The sequence below is a fragment of the Tachypleus tridentatus genome, unplaced genomic scaffold, assembly GCF_004210375.1.
Source record: "Tachypleus tridentatus isolate NWPU-2018 unplaced genomic scaffold, ASM421037v1 Hic_cluster_1, whole genome shotgun sequence".
Lineage (NCBI taxonomy): Eukaryota > Metazoa > Arthropoda > Merostomata > Xiphosura > Limulidae > Tachypleus > Tachypleus tridentatus.
Window position 1 is genome coordinate 29,449,767 of NW_027467777.1, and position 20,057 is coordinate 29,469,823.

Below are 20,057 nucleotides of genomic sequence, written 5' to 3' on the forward strand. Positions count from 1 at the left end.
CAATAGATATCTATGTAACACTGAATCACATAGAAGAAACATGTGACAATAGATATCTATGTAACACTGAATCACATATAAGAAACATGTGACAATAGATATCTATGTAACACTGAATCACATATAAGCAACATGTGACAATAGATATCTATGTAACACTGAATCACATAGAAGAAACATGTGACAATAGATATCTATGTAACACTGAATCACATAGAAGAAACATGTGACAATAGATATATATATGTAACACTGAATCACATATAAGCAACATGTGACAATAGATATCTATGTAACACTGAATCATATATAAGCAATATGTGACAATAGATATCTATGTAACACTGAATCACATATAAGAAAATGTGACAATAGATATATATATGTAACACTGAATCACATATAAGAAACATGTGACAATAGATATCTATGTAACACTGAATCACATATAAGAAACATGTGACAATAGATATCTATGTAACACTGAATCACATATAAGCAACATGTGACAATAGATATCTATGTAACACTGAATCACATATAAGAAACATGTGACAATAGATCTATATATGTAACACTGAATCACATATAAGAAACATGTGACAATAGATATCTATGTAACACTGAATCATATATAAGCAACATGTGACAATAGATATCTATGTAACACTGAATCACATAGAAGAAACATGTGACAATAGATATATATATGTAACACTGAATCACATAGAAGAAACATGTGACAATAGATATCTATGTAACACTGAATCACATAAGAAACATGTGACAATAGATATCTATGTAACACTGAATCACATAGAAGAAACATGTGACAATAGATATCTATGTAACACTGAATCACATATAAGAAACATGTGACAATAGATATCTATGTAACACTGAATCACATATAAGCAACATGTGACAATAGATATCTATGTAACACTGAATCACATAGAAGAAACATGTGACAATAGATATCTATGTAACACTGAATCACATAGAAGAAACATGTGACAATAGATATATATATGTAACACTGAATCACATATAAGCAACATGTGACAATAGATATCTATGTAACACTGAATCATATATAAGCAATATGTGACAATAGATACCTATGTAACACTGAATCACATAGAAGAAACATGTGACAATAGATATCTATGTAACACTGAATCACATATAAGCAACATGTGACAATAGATATCTATGTAACACTGAATCACATAGAAGAAACATGTGACAATAGATATCTATGTAACACTGAATCACATAAGAAACATGTGACAATAGATATCTATGTAACACTGAATCACATAGAAGAAACATGTGACAATAGATATCTATGTAACACTGAATCACATAAGAAACATGTGACAATAGATATCTATGTAACACTAAGTCATATACAAGAAACATGTGAGAATATATATATATATATGTAACACCAAGTCATAAGCAAGAAACATGTGAGAATACACATATACGTAACATCAAATCATAAGAAGAAACGTGTTAAATAGATATATGTGTAACACCAAGTCATAATGAGGAACATGTGAGAATATATACATATATTGAAATATTTTTATTTTTCTTCCCAATACACCATTACAGTGAAGATGAGTTTTTCGCTCGACTGACTCACATCACTAGATGGAAACAATGAAGTAAGAGTTGAAGTGGATGTTGAAGAAAGTGGTCAAGTCTTCAGCTGTGTGAGTATAATGACAATCAGATGTCACTTATCTATTAGGAAATGGTGAGAGAAATATTGAATATATATAGAATAGTGGGACCAAAAAATATGGCTAAAAATATAAACATCGAAAATAAAGACATTTATATATTTATTATTATTAAACACAACGTGTGTTTATTATTTATCAATATAATTAAAGTTAGGAGTTTTGCCGAAGTTTTAGTCACGTGATGTAATGATGTTAAAAAAGTCACTGCGCATGGTACAGTTTGACATAAATTTCGATTCTAATAACATTCGATCGTATCACTTTGAACCAGTTAGTTAATCTGTAGAAACCCAGCTTAGAATCAAAGGTATAATAAGTCATCATGAAACATAGAAAATGGAGTGAACTGCCTGGTTTAAAACACGAGCACGAACTGTAGCTAACAAGTAGTTCTAAGTTTTATTATCTGGTTATATTCTGTTTAGAAAATTAAACGCCGAATTTTTTTATCACAGCACTGCGTCGGTGTTTTACTTTTAAAAAAACAGGCATTGTATTTCGCTTATTTATATTTCCTAATAGTCTTTCTATCCCAGTAAATAACCTCTGGTTTCAAATTAATTTCATTCGTGATGTATCCCATTTATAGGATCGAGGTGAAAACGTGTTATCTAAGCGAGTAAAATCAGTAATGATTAGGTTCGTTACATTTGACCCCAAGCCTGCTCTATTCGTGGACCGAATTAAAGCATCTCATAGTTCCAACAAAAACACCACCTAACTCTCTTGGTGTTTTACCTCTATTGTTACAAAAGAAAATTCACATAATAAACCAGTTTCGCAAGAGAAACATTTGCGGTCAACGGAACAAATAACGAAACACATTGAAAACAGAAATAATTATATACGAAGTGAGTCGGTTACTACGACCTCGAGATGTCTGATGCTAATAACGTCACGAATTCACAGCTTATAAAAACACGGAATATTTCATACATTAGACGCATTTGAACTAAAATAGTAAGTAACTATTATAAAATAGTAAGTAAAAAACAGTAACTAGTATATGGAGCTTATAAAAAACAGTAACCAGTACATGGAGCTTATAAAAAAGAGTAACTAGTATATGGAGCTTATAAAAAAGAGTAACTAGTATATGGAGCTTATAAAAAACAGTAACTAGTATATGGAGCTCATAAAAACCAGTAACTAGTATATGGAGCTTATAAAAAACAGTACTGGTATATGGAGCTTATAAAAAACAGCAACTAGTATATGGAGCTCATAAAAACCAGTAACTAGTATATGGAGCTTATAAAAAACAGTACGAGTATATGGAGCTTATAAAAAACAGTAACTAGTATATGGAGCTTATAAAAACCAGTAACTAGTATATGGAGCTTATAAAAAAGAGTAACTAGTATATGGAGCTTATAAAAAACAGTAACTAGTATATGGACTTATAAAAACAGTAACTAGTATATGGAGCTCATAAAACCAGTAACTAGTATATGGACTTTATAAAAAACAGTACTAGTATATGGAGTTATAAAAAAACAGTAACTAGTATATGGATTTATAAAAAACAGTAACTAGTATATGGACTTATAAAAACAGTAACTAGTATATGGAGCTTATAAACAACAGTAACTAGTATATGGAGCTCATAAAAACCAGTAACTAGTATATGGAGCTTATAAAAACAGTACTAGTATATGGAGCTTATAAAAACCAGTAACTAGTATATGGAGCTCATAAAAACCAGTAACTAGTATATGGAGCTTATAAAAACCAGTACTAGTATATGGAGCTTATAAAAAACAGTAACTTGTATATGGAGCTTATAAAAACAGTACTAGTATATGGAGCTTATAAAAACCAGTAACTAGTATATGGAGCTCATAAAAACCAGTAACTAGTATATGGAGCTTATAAAAACCAGTACTAGTATATGGAGCTTATAAAAAACAGTACTAGTATATGGAGCTTATAAAAAACAGTAACTAGTATATGGAGCTTATAAAAAACAGTAACTAGTATATGGAGCTTATAAAAAACAGTAACTAGTATATGGAGCTCAAAAAAACCAGTAACTAGTATATGGAGCTCATAAAAACCAGTAACTAGTATATGGAGCTCATAAAAACCAGTAACTACTATATGGAACTTATAAAAACCAGTACTAGTATATGGAGCTTATAAAAATCAGTAACTAGTATATGGAGCTCATAAAAAACAGTAACTAGTATATGGAGCTTATAAAAAACAGTAACTTCTATATGGAGCTTATAAAAAACAGTAACTAGTATATGGAGCTTATAAACAACAGTAACTAGTATATGGAGCTCATAAAAACCAGTAACTAGTATATGGAGCTCATAAAAACCAGTAACTAGTATATGGAGCTCATAAAAACCAGTAACTACTATATGGAGCTTATAAAAACCAGTACTAGTATATGGAGCTTATAAAAATCAGTAACTAGTATATGGAGCTCATAAAAAACAGTAACTAGTATATGGAGCTTATAAAAAACAGTAACTAGTATATGGAACTTATAAAAAACAGTAACTAGTATATGGAGCTTATAAAAAAACAGTAACTAGTATATGGAGCTCATAAAACCAGTAACTAGTATATGGAGCTTATAAAAACCAGTAACTAGTATATGGAGCTCATAAAAACCAGTAACTAGTATATGGAGCTTATAAAAACCAGTACTAGTATATGGAGCTTATAAAAAACAGTAACTTGTATATGGAGCTCATAAAAACCAGTAACTAGTATATGGAGCTTATAAAAAACAGTAACTTGTATATGGAGCTTATAAAAAACAGTAACTAGTATATGGAGCTTATAAAAAACAGTAACTAGTATATGGAGCTCATAAAAAACAGTACTAGTATATGGAGCTTATAAAAAACAGTAACTAGTATATGGAGCTTATAAAAACCAGTAACTAGTATATGGAGCTTATAAAAAACAGTACTAGTATATGGAGCTTATAAAAAACAGTAACTAGTATATGGAGCTTATAAAAAACAGTAACTAGTATATGGAGCTCATAAAAACCAGTAACTAGTATATGGAGCTTATAAAAACAGTAACTAGTATATGGAGCTTATAAAAAACAGTAATTAGTATATGGAGCTTATAAAAAACAGTAACTAGTATATGGAGCTTATAAACAACAGTAACTAGTATATGGAGCTCATAAAAACCAGTAACTAGTATATGGAGCTTATAAAAAACAGTACTAGTATATGGAGCTTATAAAAACCAGTAACTAGTATATGGAGCTCATAAAAACCAGTAACTAGTATATGGAGCTTATAAAAACCAGTACTAGTATATGGAGCTTATAAAAAACAGTAACTTGTATATGGAGCTCATAAAAACCAGTAACTAGTATATGGAGCTTATAAAAAACAGTAACTTCTATATGGAGCTTATAAAAAACAGTAACTAGTATATGGAGCTTATTAACACCAGTAACTAGTATATGGAGCTTATAAATAACAGTAACTAGTATATAGAGTTTATAAAAAATAGTAAGTCGTATATTGCATAACAACCTTTATACATTAAGTTAATTAGATATTGTTTTCACCAATGTGGTAATTGAAATGAAATATGAACACTAACACCTGAAGGTAACAATATTTAAAAGATTGATTAAATGATGTGTTTACAGTTGTACATTTATTGATGTTACTAGTCTCATATTTGTTCATATATGATGTTACTACAGTCTTATATTTGTTCATATATGATGTTACTACAGTCTTATATTTGTTCATATATGATGTTACTACAGTCTTATCTTTGATTAATGTTACTACACTTTATCTTTGATTATATGATGCCACTATGTTCTACTCTTAGTTTATATGATATAACTACAGTCTTATCTTTGATTAATGTTACTACAGTTTATCTTAGTTCGTACTGTATTTTATTACTCTTTCTGTCTTAGTGCATATGATGTCACAAGCATGACTCAGAGTGTTATATGTGATGACTACCACTTATGTGAAGTTAAATTAGACTTACTTCTGTAACGTTAGTTTTGTTAAAACATTCAATATGTTTAATGTGTTTACTTTATCGTTTTTCATGTATTCCATTTCACTGTGAAGACTATTTTGTATTCTTAATTTAGTATGTATATTTAGGACAAATATTAATCTTATAAACTGGCCGAACATCGTTACGTGTTGTTGGGATTAAAGCCGATAACGTGGACAATAGCGAAAGTAGACAACTTATGAATCAGGGTATTCTAATCATCATATGTTTTTAGTTTTTGTTTTATAACATTATTAAATCATCTAAATTATTTACCGGGTTAATTTTTATATCTAGATGTCTTTTTGTTTATCAAGTTATTCAAAACTACCCGGCACCTAAGCCAACATGCCGCCACTTTCTTGGAAGCACATTCTATTTTTAATGTTATATACACTCCTTAACGTCAAATGAAATAGGTTCTATGAGGCTACAGTTAAAATATTTTTAAACCGCATAACCTAAACAAAGCAGAAAAATCTAGATTATTTAAAAAAAAAAAACCCATCAGAAACCCTAAATTAATTTGGAGAAAACAAATGAAAACAATTGACCAACTAATAGAGCTATTTCAGAGATGTCTAGATCAAGGAATGTGCTACCCCTCTTCCCAGCCCCATAACTCAAACCCCATCTCTCCTCGTCCTACTCGACTACTCTCTGCTTACGTGAAATGGAAAGCAGATGTATAATTTCTCTCACGAGATCGTTCAGGGCACTACGTCATCACTTCACGTGCAGTATATCTGACACATGCTTAACACAGTAATAAGCTGGTTTCAAACAGCTAAATGGGGCATCCCACGAGAAACTTAGGTTTATATGTCATTTAACCTACCGCTTAGCAGTAAGCGACATCGACAGATATATGTATTAAAAAGTAACTTGTTCTTCATGAGGAAAGATGTCAGCTTAGCATTAATCTATTAGAACAATGAACATGTATATATATCATTTATATAATGTATTAATTGTTCAGAAATAAAGCCTAAACATTATAAAATATTTAGGCTTAACTTGTTAGGTAAACGTTCCTTCACGTTCCGGGACATCGTTTTAAATTCAAGATGAATCCGGAACTGTGATTGGAACATGTTAACCAATAAGTAAATCACTTTGTTTAGTTCACTTTCCTGTAACTTCAAAACGTTTGTTTGTTTGTTTTGGAATTTCTTCACAAAGCTACTCAAGGGCTATCTGTGCTAGCCGTCCCTAATTTAGCAGTGTAAGACTAGAGGAAGGCAGCTAGTCATCACCACCCACCGCCAACTCTTGGGCTACTCTTTTACCAACGAATAGTGAGATTGATCGTCACATTATAACGCCCCCACGGCTGGGAGGACGAGCATGTTTAGGGGCGACTCGGGCGCGAACCCGCAACCCTCAGATTACAGAGTCGCACGCCTCAACGCGCTAGGCCATGCCAGCACCTTCAAAACGAAACCTACTACCAAGATTTAAAATATTCTATTCATCACAAAAGTATAATTTTTATGTTACAATTTCACATCTAGACAGCAAACTGTCATACATTTGTGTTTGTCCGTCTGTGTGTGAAGTTATTTTTGTATCCATATATTCAAAGCATATTTATTTCTGTATCTGAAGTTACAAACGTGTATGTAAGCACGTACACACTAACATTGTTATAATTATTGTGTTTATTTCTTTAACAAACTGTTACTGTTGGAAACATATCTGCATGTCAGACGACACTTAAAAAAAATACTATTTGCAGAACCGATTACATTTTATAAGTCTGCCCTTTGGTTCAGTGCGGTTACCTTTTGAAAAAAAAAAACCGTTAGGCGAAGCGTCGTATAAAAAAACAACAACTAAATTACTGGTCATTGGTCTAAAAAGTTTTGTTTCTTTGTATGTGTGTTGTTTTTACAAAACGCTTTAAACGATACCATTTTAGCTACTCTCGTGTCAAACTCCCATGATTAAATAATTAATACAAATATGAAAATAAGCCAGTTAGGAGTTGTTTACCATAGTTTCTTGACCGATCAAGAGCGCCCTTTCACTCACTCTCTAGACTTATTTACTCGATTTGTAACAGGAAAAGGCGCATGGCATCTTTCACTAGCACGTATATAAAAGCACGAGCGCTTTGTCTTTCTTGTTTGGATCCGCTTTTTTTCCGACCTTCACACGGCTTGAAAAGGCTTAGTGTAAATGCAATCAATAGCGTCTTTCAAGACGTTCTAGAGTAAATATAAACAAACTCAGTTTTCGTCATATCTTTGTAACCGCGTTCAAGACAAGCTAGTGGTTGTATATACTGTATGGCATTACTGTTTTCCAACTCTTGACTGTGTCAAACCGTCACACAAGATCATTAAAACATGCTAAAAGCTGGTAACTTTCAACAGGTATGTTTAAGACTATTTACAGTTAATGTCGTCAAGTTACTAAGGTTGCTGGTAACATCATAACTGGTAGAATCATTCCACACAACTTCTGGGAAATGGTTGAAAATTAATCACAAATCTAATCAGACACAAGGGTGAAATAGACTGGTAAAAATTGAACGATAGAGAAATGTTTCACACCAATTATTATAGTATATAACACCAGAAGTGTACTTGTACTGGTCATTTCGCACCTGTTACAATTGTATAGAACACTATAAGTGTACTTATAGTGATTATTTCACACCAATTATTATGGTATATAACACTACAAGTGTACTTACAGTGATTATTTCACACCGATTATTACACTATATAACACGAGAAGTGTACTTATAGTAGTTATTTCACCACAATTATAATGGAATAGAACAATAGAATTGTACTTATAGTGGTCATTTTGCACCAATTATTATAGTATAGAACACTAAAAGTGTACTTATAATGGTTATTTCACACCAGTTATTATTGTATAGAACACTAGAAGTGAACTTTTAGTGGTCATTTCGCACCTGTTATTATTGTATAGAATACTAGAAGTGTACTGATAATGGTTATTTCACACCAATTATAATGGTATAGAATACTAGAAGTGTACTTATAGTGGTCATTTTACAGTAATTATTATAGTGTAGAACTCTAGAAGTATATTTATAGTGGTCATTTCACACCAATTATTATGGTATAGAACACTAGTAGTGTACTTACAGTGATCATTTCACACCAATTATTACAGTATATAACAGTGGAAGTGTACTTATAGTGCTTATTTCACAACAATTATTATCGTATAGAACACTAGAAGTGTACTTAGAGTGATTATTTCACACCAGTTATTATAGTATGTAACACTAGAAGTATACTTATAGTGGTTATTTCACAGCAGTTATAATGGAATAGAACACTAGAAGTGTACTTATAGTGGTTATTTCACACCAATTATTATTGTATAGGACACTAGAAGTGTACTTATAGTGGTGATTTCTCACCAATTATTATAGTATATAACACTATAAATATACTTCTAGTGGTTATTTCACACCAATTATTAAGGTATAGAACAGTAGAAGTGTACTTATAATGGTCATTTTACACTAATTATTATAGTTTAGAACCCTAGAAGTATATTTATAGTGGTCATTTCACACCAATTATTATGTTATATAACACTAGAAGTGTACTTGTAGTGGTGATTTCTCACCAATTATTATAGTATATAACACTATAAATATACTTCTAGTGGTTATTTCACACCAATTATTAAGGTATAGAACAGTAGAAGTGTACTTATAATGGTCATTTCACACCAGTTATTATTGTATAGAACACTAGATGTGAACTTATAGTGGTCATTTCACACCAGTAATAATGGAATATAACACTAGAAGTGTACTTATAGTGGTCATTTCACACCAGTTATTAATGGAATAGAACACAGAAGTGTACTTATAGTGATCATTTCACACCAGTTATTAATGGTATAGAACACAAGAAGTGTTCTTATAGTGGTAATTTACACCAATAATTATGGTGCAGACCACTATAAGTGTATTTATAGTGGTTATTTCACACCAATTACTATGGTATAGAACACTAGAAGTATACTTGCAGTGATCATTTCACACCAATTATTATTGTATAGAACACTACAAGTGTACTTATAGTAATTATTTCACACCAATTATTATGGTATAGACCACTAGAAGTGTACTTATAGTGGTCATTTTACACTAATTATTATAGTTTAGAACTCTAGAAGTATATTTATAGTGGTCATTTCACACCAATTATTATGTTATATAACACTAGTAGTGTACTTATAGTGGTCATTACTCACCAATTATTATTGTATAAAAGACTAGAAGTGTACTTCTAGTGGTTATTTTACAACAATTATTGAAGTATAGAACAATAGAAGTGTACTTATATTACTCATATCACACCAATAGAACACTAGTAGTGAACTTACAGTGACCATTTTACAACAATTATTATAGTATATAACTGTGGAAGTGTACTTATAGTGGTTATTTCACAACAATTATTATCATATAGAACACTACAAGTGCATTTATAGTAATAATTTCACACCAATTATTATGGTATAGGCCACTAGAAGTGTATTTATAATGGTGATTTCACACCAGGTATTTTGATATATACACTAGAAGTTTACCTATAATGGTCTTTTCGCACCAGTTATTGTTTTATAGCACACTAGAAGTGTACTTATAGTGGTCATTACTCATCAATTATTATTCTATAAAACACTAGAAGTGTACTTATAGTGGTGATATCTCACCAATTATTATTGTATATAACACTAGAAATATACTTATAGTGGTAATTTCACACCAATTACTATGGTATAGAACACTAGAAGTGTACGTTCATTAATCATTTCACACTGATTATTACAGTATATAACACTAGAAGTGTACTTTCTAGTGGTTATTTCACACCAATTATTAAGGTATAGAACACTAGAAGTGTACTTATAATGGTCATTTCACACCAATTATTTTATATATACACTAGAAGTGTACTAATATTGGTCATTTTTTCAGCAGTTATAATAGAATAGAACACTAGAAGTGTACTTATAGTGGTCATTTCACATCAGTTATTATAGTATACAATACTAGAATTGTACTTTTATAGTGATCATTTCACACCAGTTATTATTGTATAGAACACTAGAAGTGAACTTTTAGTGGTCATTTCGCACCTGTTATTATTGTATAGAATACTAGAAGTGTACTTATAATGGTTATTTCACACCAATTATAATGGTATAGAACACTAGAAGTGTACTTATAGTGGTCATTTTACACCAATTATTATAGTGTAGAACACTAGAAGTATATTTATAGTGGTCATTTCACACCAATTATTATGGTATAGAACACTAGTAGTGTACTTATTAGGTGATCATTTCACACCAATTATTATAGTATATAACAGTGGAAGTGTACTTATAGTGCTTATTTCACAACAATTATTATCATAGAACACTAGAAGTGTATTTAGAGTGATTATTTCACACCAGTTATTATAGTATGTAACACTAGAGTATACTTATAGTGGTTATTTCTGTCACCAGTTATAATGTGAATAGAACACTAGAAGTGTACTTATAGTGGTTATTTCACAACAATTATTATTGTATAAACAATAGAAGTGTAGTTATAGTGGTCATTTCACACCAATTATAATAAATTAGAACACAAGAAGTTTACCACAATGGTCTTTTTGCACAGTTATTATTGTATAGAACACTAGAAGTGTACATATAATGTTCATTTCTCACCAGTTATAATGGAATAGTACACTAGAAGTGCACTTATAATGGTCATTACCTCACCAATTATTACTGTATAGGACACTAGAAGTGTACTTGTAGTGGTGATTTCTCACCAATTATTATAGTATATAACACTATAAATATACTTCTAGTGGTTATTTCACACCAATTATTAAGGTATAGAACAGTAGAAGTGTACTTATAATGGTCATTTTACACTAATTATTATAGTTTAGAACCCTAGAAGTATATTTATAGTGGTCATTTCACACCAATTATTATGTTATATAACACTAGTAGTGTACTTATAGTGGTCATTACTCACCAATTATTATTGTATAAAAGACTAGAAGTGTACTTCTAGTGGTTATTTTACAACAATTATTGAGGGTATAGAACAATAGAAGTGTACTTATATTATTCATATCACACCAATAGAACACTAGTAGTGAACTTACAGTGACCATTTTACAACAATTATTATAGTATATAACTGTGGAAGTGTACTTATAGTGGTTATTTCACAACAATTATTATCATATAGAACACTACAAGTGTACTTATAGTAATCATTTCACACCAATTATTATGGTATAGACCACTAGAAGTGTACTTATAGTGGTTATTTTACACCAATTATTATAGTTTAGAACCCTAGAGGTATATTTATAGTGGTCATTTCACACCAATTATTATGTTATATAACACTAGTAGTTATACTTATAGTGGTCATTACTCACCAATTATTATTGTATAAAAGACTAGAAGTGTACTTCTAGTGGTTATTTTACAACAATTATTGAGGTATAGAACAATAGAAGTGTACTTATATTACTCATATCACACCAATAGAACACTAGTAGTGAACTTACAGTGACCATTTTACAACAATTATTATAGTATATAACTGTGGAAGTGTACTTATAGTGGTTATTTCACAACAATTATTATTATATAGAACACTACAAGTGCATTTATATTAATAATTTCACACCAATTATTATGGTATAGAACACTAGAAGTGTATTTATAAGTGGTCATTTCACACCAGGTATTTTGATATATACACTAGAAGTTTACCTATAATGGTCTTTTTGCACCAGTTATTGTTGTATAGCACACTAGAAGTGTACTTATAGTGGTCATTACTCACCAATTATTATTCTATAAAACACTAGAAGTGTACTTATAGTGGTTATTTTACAACAATTATTGAGGTATAGAACAATAGAAGTGTACTTATATACATCTATATCACACCAATAGAACACTAGTAGTGAACTTAATAAAGTGACCATTTTACAACAATTATTATAGTATATAACTGTAGAAGTGTACTTATAGTGGTTATTTCACAACAATTATTATTATATAGAACACTACTGAAGTGTATTTATAACAATCATTTCACACCAATTATTATGGTATAGAACACTAGAAGTGTATTTATAATGGTGATTTCACACCAGGTATTTTGATATATACACTAGAAGTTTACCTATAATGGTCTTTTTGCACCAGTTATTATTGTATAGAACAATAGAAGTGTAGTTATAGTGGTCATTTCACACCAATTATAATAAATAGAACACAGAAGTTTACCTACAATGGTCTTTTTCACACCAGTTATTATTGTATAGAACACTAGAAGTGTACATATAATGTTCATTTCTCACCAGTTATAATATGGAATAGTAGCACTAGAAGTGCACTTATAATGGTCATTACCACCATATTATTATGTATAGGACACTAGAAGTGTACTTGTAGTGGTGATTTCACCAATTATTATAGTATATATCAATTGATAATATACTTCTAGTGGTTATTTCACACCAATTATTAAGGTATGGAACAGTAGAAGTGTACTTGTATAATGGTCATTTTACACCAATTATTATAGTTTAGAACCCTAGAAGTATATTTATAGTGGTCATTTCACACCAATTATTATGTTATATAACACTAGTAGTGTATACTTATAGTGGTCATTACTCACCAATTATTATTGTATAAAAGACTAGAAGTGTACTTCTAGTGGTTATTTCACAACAATTATTGAGGTATAGAACAATAGAAGTGTACTTATATTATTCATATCACACCAATAGAACACTAGTAGTGAACTTACAGTGTACCATTTTACAACAATTATTATAGTATATAACTGTGGAAGTGTACTTATAGTGGTTATTTCACAACAATTATTATCATATAGAACACTAGAGGTGTACTTATAGTAATCATTTCACACCAATTATTATGGTATAGACCACTAGAAGTGTACTTATAGTGGTCATTTTACACTAATTATTATAGTTTAGAACACTAGAGGTATATTTATAGTGGTCATTTCACACCAATTATTATGTTTATATTGTACTAACACTAGAAGTATACTTTATAGTGGTCATTACTCACCAATTATTATTGTATAAAGAGACTAGAAGTGTACTTCTAGTGGTTATTTTACACCAATTATTGAGGTATAGAACAATAGAAGTGTACTTATATTACTCATATCACACCAATAGAAGACACTAGTAGTGAACTTATAGTGACCATTTTACAACAATTATTATAGTATATAACTGTGGAAGTGTACTTATAGTGGTTATTTCACAACAATTATTATTATATAGAACACTAGAAGTGTATTTATAGTAATAATTTCACACCAATTATTATGGTATAGAACACTAGAAGTGTATTTATAGTGGTCATTTCACACCAGTTATTTTGATATATGACACTAGAAGTGTACCTATAATGGTCTTTTTTGCACCAGTTATTATTGTATAGCACACTAGAAGTGTACTTATAGTGGTCATTACACACCAATTATTATTCTATAGAACACTAGAAGTGTACTTATAGTGGTCATTTCTCACCAATTATTATTGTATATAACACTAGAAGTATACTTATAGTGGTTATTTCACACCAATTACTATGGTATAGAACACTAGAAGTGTAATGTTCATTAATCATTTCACACCAATTATATAGTATATAACACTAGAAGTGTACTTCTAGTGGTTATTTCACACCAATTATTAAGGTATAGAACACTAGAAGTGTACTTATAATGGTCATTTCACATAAGTTTTTTATATATACACTAGAAGTGTACTAATATTGGTCATTTTTTCAGCAGTTATAATAGAATAGAACACTAGAAGTGTACTTATAGTCGTCATTTCACATCAGTTATTATAGTATACAACACTAGAAGTGAACTTTTAGTGGTCATTTCACACCTGTTATTATTGTATAGAACACTAGAAGTGTACTTATAGTGGTTATTTCACACCATTATAATGGTATAGAACACTAGAAGTGTACTTATAGTGGTCATTTTACACCAATTATTATAGTATAGAACACTAGAAGTATATTTATAGTGGTCATTTCACACCAATTATTATGGTATAGAACACTAGTAGTGTACTTATAGTGATCATTTCACACCAATTATTATAGTATATAACAGTAGAAGTGTACTTATAGTGGTTATTTCACAACAATTATTATGGTATAGAACACTAGAAGTGTACTTATAGTGATTATTTCACACCAGTTATTATAGTATGAACACTAGAAGTCCTACTTATAGTGGTTATTTCACAAGAACTTATAATGGAATAGAACACTAGAAGTGTACTTATAGTGGTCATTTCACACCAATTATTATTGTATAGAACAATAGAAGTGTAAGTTATAGTGGTCATTTCACACAAATTATAATAAATTAGAACACAAGAAGTTTACTTACAATGGTCTTTTTTTGCACCAGTTATTATTGTATAGAACACTAGAAGTGTACATATAATGTTCATTTCTCACCAGTTATAATGGAATAGAACACTTGAAGTGCACTTATAGTGGTCATTTCTCACCAATTATTACTGTATAGAACACTAGAAGTGTACTTTAACCAGTGGTGATTTCTCACCAATTATTATAGTATATAACACTATAAATATACTTCTAGTGGTTATTTCACACCAATTATTAAGGTATAGAACAGTAGAAGTGTACTTATAATGGTCATTTTACACCTAATTATTATAGTTTAGAACCCTAGAAGTATATTTATAGTGGTCATTTCACACCAATTATTATGTTATATAACACTAGTAGTGTACTTATAGTGGTCATTACTCACCAATTATTATTGTATAAAGACTAGAAGTGTACTTCTAGTGGTTATTTTACAACAATTATTGAGGTATAGAACAATAGAAGTGTACTTATATTATTCATATCACACCAATAGAACACTAGTAGTGAACTTACAGTGACCATTTTACAACAATTATTATAGTATATAACTGTGGAAGTGTACTTATAGTGGTTATTTCACAACAATTATTATCATATAGAACACTACAAGTGTACTTATAGTAATCATTTCACACCAATTATTATGGTATAGACCACTAGAAGTGTACTTATAGTGGTCATTTACACTAATTATTATAGTTTAGAACCCTAGAGGTATATTTATAGTGGTCATTTCACACCAATTATTATGTTATATAACACTAGTAGTGTACTTATAGTGGTCATTACTCACCAATTATTATTGTATAAAAAGACTAGAGTGTACTTTAGTGGTTATTTACAACAATTATTGAGGTATAGAACAATAGAAGTGTACTTATATTACTCATATCACACCAATAGAACACTAGTAGTGAACTTACAGTGACCATTTTACAACAATTATTATAGTATATAACTGTGGAAGTGTACTTATAGTGGTTATTTCACAACAATTATTATCATATAGAACACTATAAGTGTACTTAGAGTGGTGATTATTTCACACCAATTATTATGGTATATAACACTAGAAATGTACTTATAGTGGTCATTTCACACCAATTATTATGGTAAAACACTTGAAGTGTACTTATAGTGGTTATTTCACCACAATTATAATGGAATAGAACAATAGAAGTGTACTTATAGTGTTCATTTCACACCAATTATTATAGTATATAAAACTAGAAGTGTACTAATGTAGTATTAATTTAACACCAGTTATATTGACTAGAACACTTTAAAGTGAACTTATAGTGGTTATCTCGCAACAGTTATAATGGTATAGAACACTAGAAGTGTTCTTATAGTGGTCATTTCACACCAATTATTATGGTATATAACTCTATAAGTAAATTTATAGTCATCATTTCAAAACAATTATTATGGTATAGAACACTAGAAGTGTACTTATAGTAGTAATTTCACACCAGTTATTATTGTATAGAACAATAGAAGTGTACATATAATGGTCATTTCTCACCAGTTATAATGGAATAGAACACAAGAAGTGTACTTATAGTGGTAATTTTACACCAATTATTATAGTGCAGAACACTATAAGTGTATTTATAGTGGTTATTTCACACCAATTACTATGGTATAGAACACTAGAAGTATACTTACAGTGATCATTTCACACCAATTATTATTGTATAGAACACTACAAGTGCATTTATAGTAATAATTTCACACCAATTATTATGGTATAGGCCACTAGAAGTGTATTTATAATGGTGATTTCACACCAGGTATTTTTGATATATACATTAGAAGTTTACCTATAATGGTCTTTTCGCACCAGTTATTGTTGTATAGCACACTAGAAGTGTACTTATAGTGGTCATTACTCACCAATTATTATTCTATAAAACACTAGAAGTGTACTTATAGTGGTAATTTCACACCAATTACTATGGTATAGAACACTAGAAGTGTACGTTCATTAATCATTTCACACTGATTATTACAGTATATAGCACTAGAAGTGTACTTCTAGTGGTTATTTCACACCAATTATTAAGGTATAGAACACTAGAAGTGTACTTATAATGGTCATTTCACACCAGTTTTTTATACATACACTAGAATTGTACTAATATTGGTCATTTTTCAGCAGTTATAATAGAATAGAACACTAGAAGTGTACTTATATTTCCGTCATTTCACATCAGTTATTATAGTATACAATACTAGAATTGTACTTATAGTGATCATTTCACACCAGTTATTATTGTATAGAACACTAGAAGTGAACTTTAGTGGTCATTTCGCACCTGTTATTATTGTATAGAATACTAGAAGTGTACTTATAATGGTTATTTCACACCAATTATAATGGTAAAGAATACTAGAAGTGTACTTATAGTGGTCATTTTACAGTAATTATTATAGTGTAGAACTCTAGAAGTATTTTTATAGTGGTCATTTCACACCAATTATTATGGTATAGAACACTAGAAGTGTACTTAGAGTGATTATTTCACACCAATTATTATAGTATGTAACACTAGAAGTATATTTATAGTGGTTATTTCAAACAGTTATAATGGAATAGAACACTAGAAGTGTACTTATAGTAGTCATTTCACACCAATTATTATAGTATATAACACAAAAGTGTACTTATAGTAATCATTTCACACCAATTATTATGGTATAGAACACTAGAAGTGTAATTTAAAGTGGTCATTTCACACCAATTATTATAGTATAGAACAGTGGAAGTGTACTTTTAGTGGTTATTTCACAACAATTATTATCGTATAGAACACTAGAAGTGTACTTAGAGTGATTATTTCACACCAATTATTATAGTATGTAACAACTAGAAGTGTACTTATAGTGGTTATTTCACACAGTTATTATGGAATAGAACACTAGAAGTGTACTTATAGTAGTCATTTCACACCAATTATTATGGTATATAACACTATAAGTGTACTTATAGTAATCATTTCACCCAATTATTATGGTATAGAACAATAGAAGTGTACTTAAATTCGTCATTTCACACAAACTTATTATTATAGTATATATAACAGTAGAAGTGTACTTATAGTGGTTATTTCAATAAACATTATTATTGTATAGAACACTAGAAGTGTACTTATAGTGACTCATTTCAATAACCATTATTATAGTATAGAACACTAGAAGTGTTCACTTATAGTGGTTATTTCACACCAATTATTAAGGTATAGAACACTAGAAGTGAACTTATAATGGTCATTTCACACCAGGTATTTTAGATATATACACTTGAAAAATTGGTCATTTTTTCACCAATTATAATTGAATAGAACACTAGAAGTGTACTTAGATAGTGGTCATTTCACACCAGTTATTATTGTATAGGAACATTAAGAAACAGTACTTATAGTTATTATTCTGCAGCAGTTATTATTGTATAGAACACTGTAGAAGTGTACTTATAGTGGTCATTTCACACACCAATTATTATAGTGGTATATTACACTAGAAGTGTATTTATAGTGGTCATCATCACACCAATTATTATGGTATAGAACACTAGAAGTGTACTTACAGTGATCATTTCACACCAATTATTATAGTATATAACATAGAAGTGTATTTTTAGTGGTTATTTCACAAACAATTATTATAATTATATAACAGTGGAAGTGAACTTATAGTGTTTATTTCACACCAATTATTAAAGTATAGAACACTAGAAGTGTACTTATAGTGGTCATTTCACAACCATTATTATAGTATATAATACAGGAAGTGTACTTATAGTGGATATTTCACACCAGTTATTATGGAATAGAACACTAGAAGTGTAATTCTATAGTAGGTCATTTCACACCATTATTATAGTATATGAATACTAGAAGAAAGTACTTATAGTGGTCATTTCACACCAATTATTATGGTATAGAACACTAGAAGTGAACTCTTATAGTGGTCATTTCACTTCAACAGTTATTATTGTATAGAACACTAGAAGTACTTATAGTGGTCATTCCACATCAACTAGCAATTAATTATTACACTAGAAGTTTACTTATAATGGTCATTTCACACCAGTTATTATTGTATAGAACACTAGAAGTGTATTTATAGTGGTCATTTCTCACCAATTATTATATGGTATAGAACACTAGAAGTGTACTTATAGTGGTTATTTCACACCAATTATTAAGGTATAGAACACTAGAAGTGTACTTATAGTGGTCATTTCACACCAATTATTATAGTATAGAACACTAGAAGTGTATTTATAGTGGTCATTTCACACCAATTATTATGTTATAGAACACTAGAAGTGTACTTATAGTGGTCATTTCACACCAATTATTATTAGTATAAAAAGACTAGAAGTGTAATTATAGTGGTTATTTCACAACAATTATTAAGGTATAGAACACTAGAAGTGTAAATTTCTATATTATTCATATCACACCAAGAGAACACTAGTAGTGAACTTATGTGACCATTTTCACAACAATTATTATAGTATATAACAATAGAAGTGTACTCTATAGTGTAAGTTATTTCACAACAATTATTATCATATAGAACACTACAAGTGTAATTTTTCTATATAGTAATCTCATTTCACACCAATTATTATGGTATAGAACACTAGAAGTGTACTTTATAGTGGTCATTTTACACTCATTATTATAGTTTAGAACCCCTAGAAGTATATTTATAGTGGTCATTTCACACCATTATTATGTTATATAACACTAGTAGTGTACTTATAGTACTATT

General features: G+C 29.7%; 1 pseudogene; it reads left to right on the plus strand.

Moving 5' to 3' along the window:
* Positions 1-18,538: 18,538 nt before the first annotated feature.
* Positions 18,539-20,057, plus strand: part of LOC143241741 (ras-related protein Rab-23-like) — a 13,770-nt pseudogene continuing 12,251 nt past the window's right edge.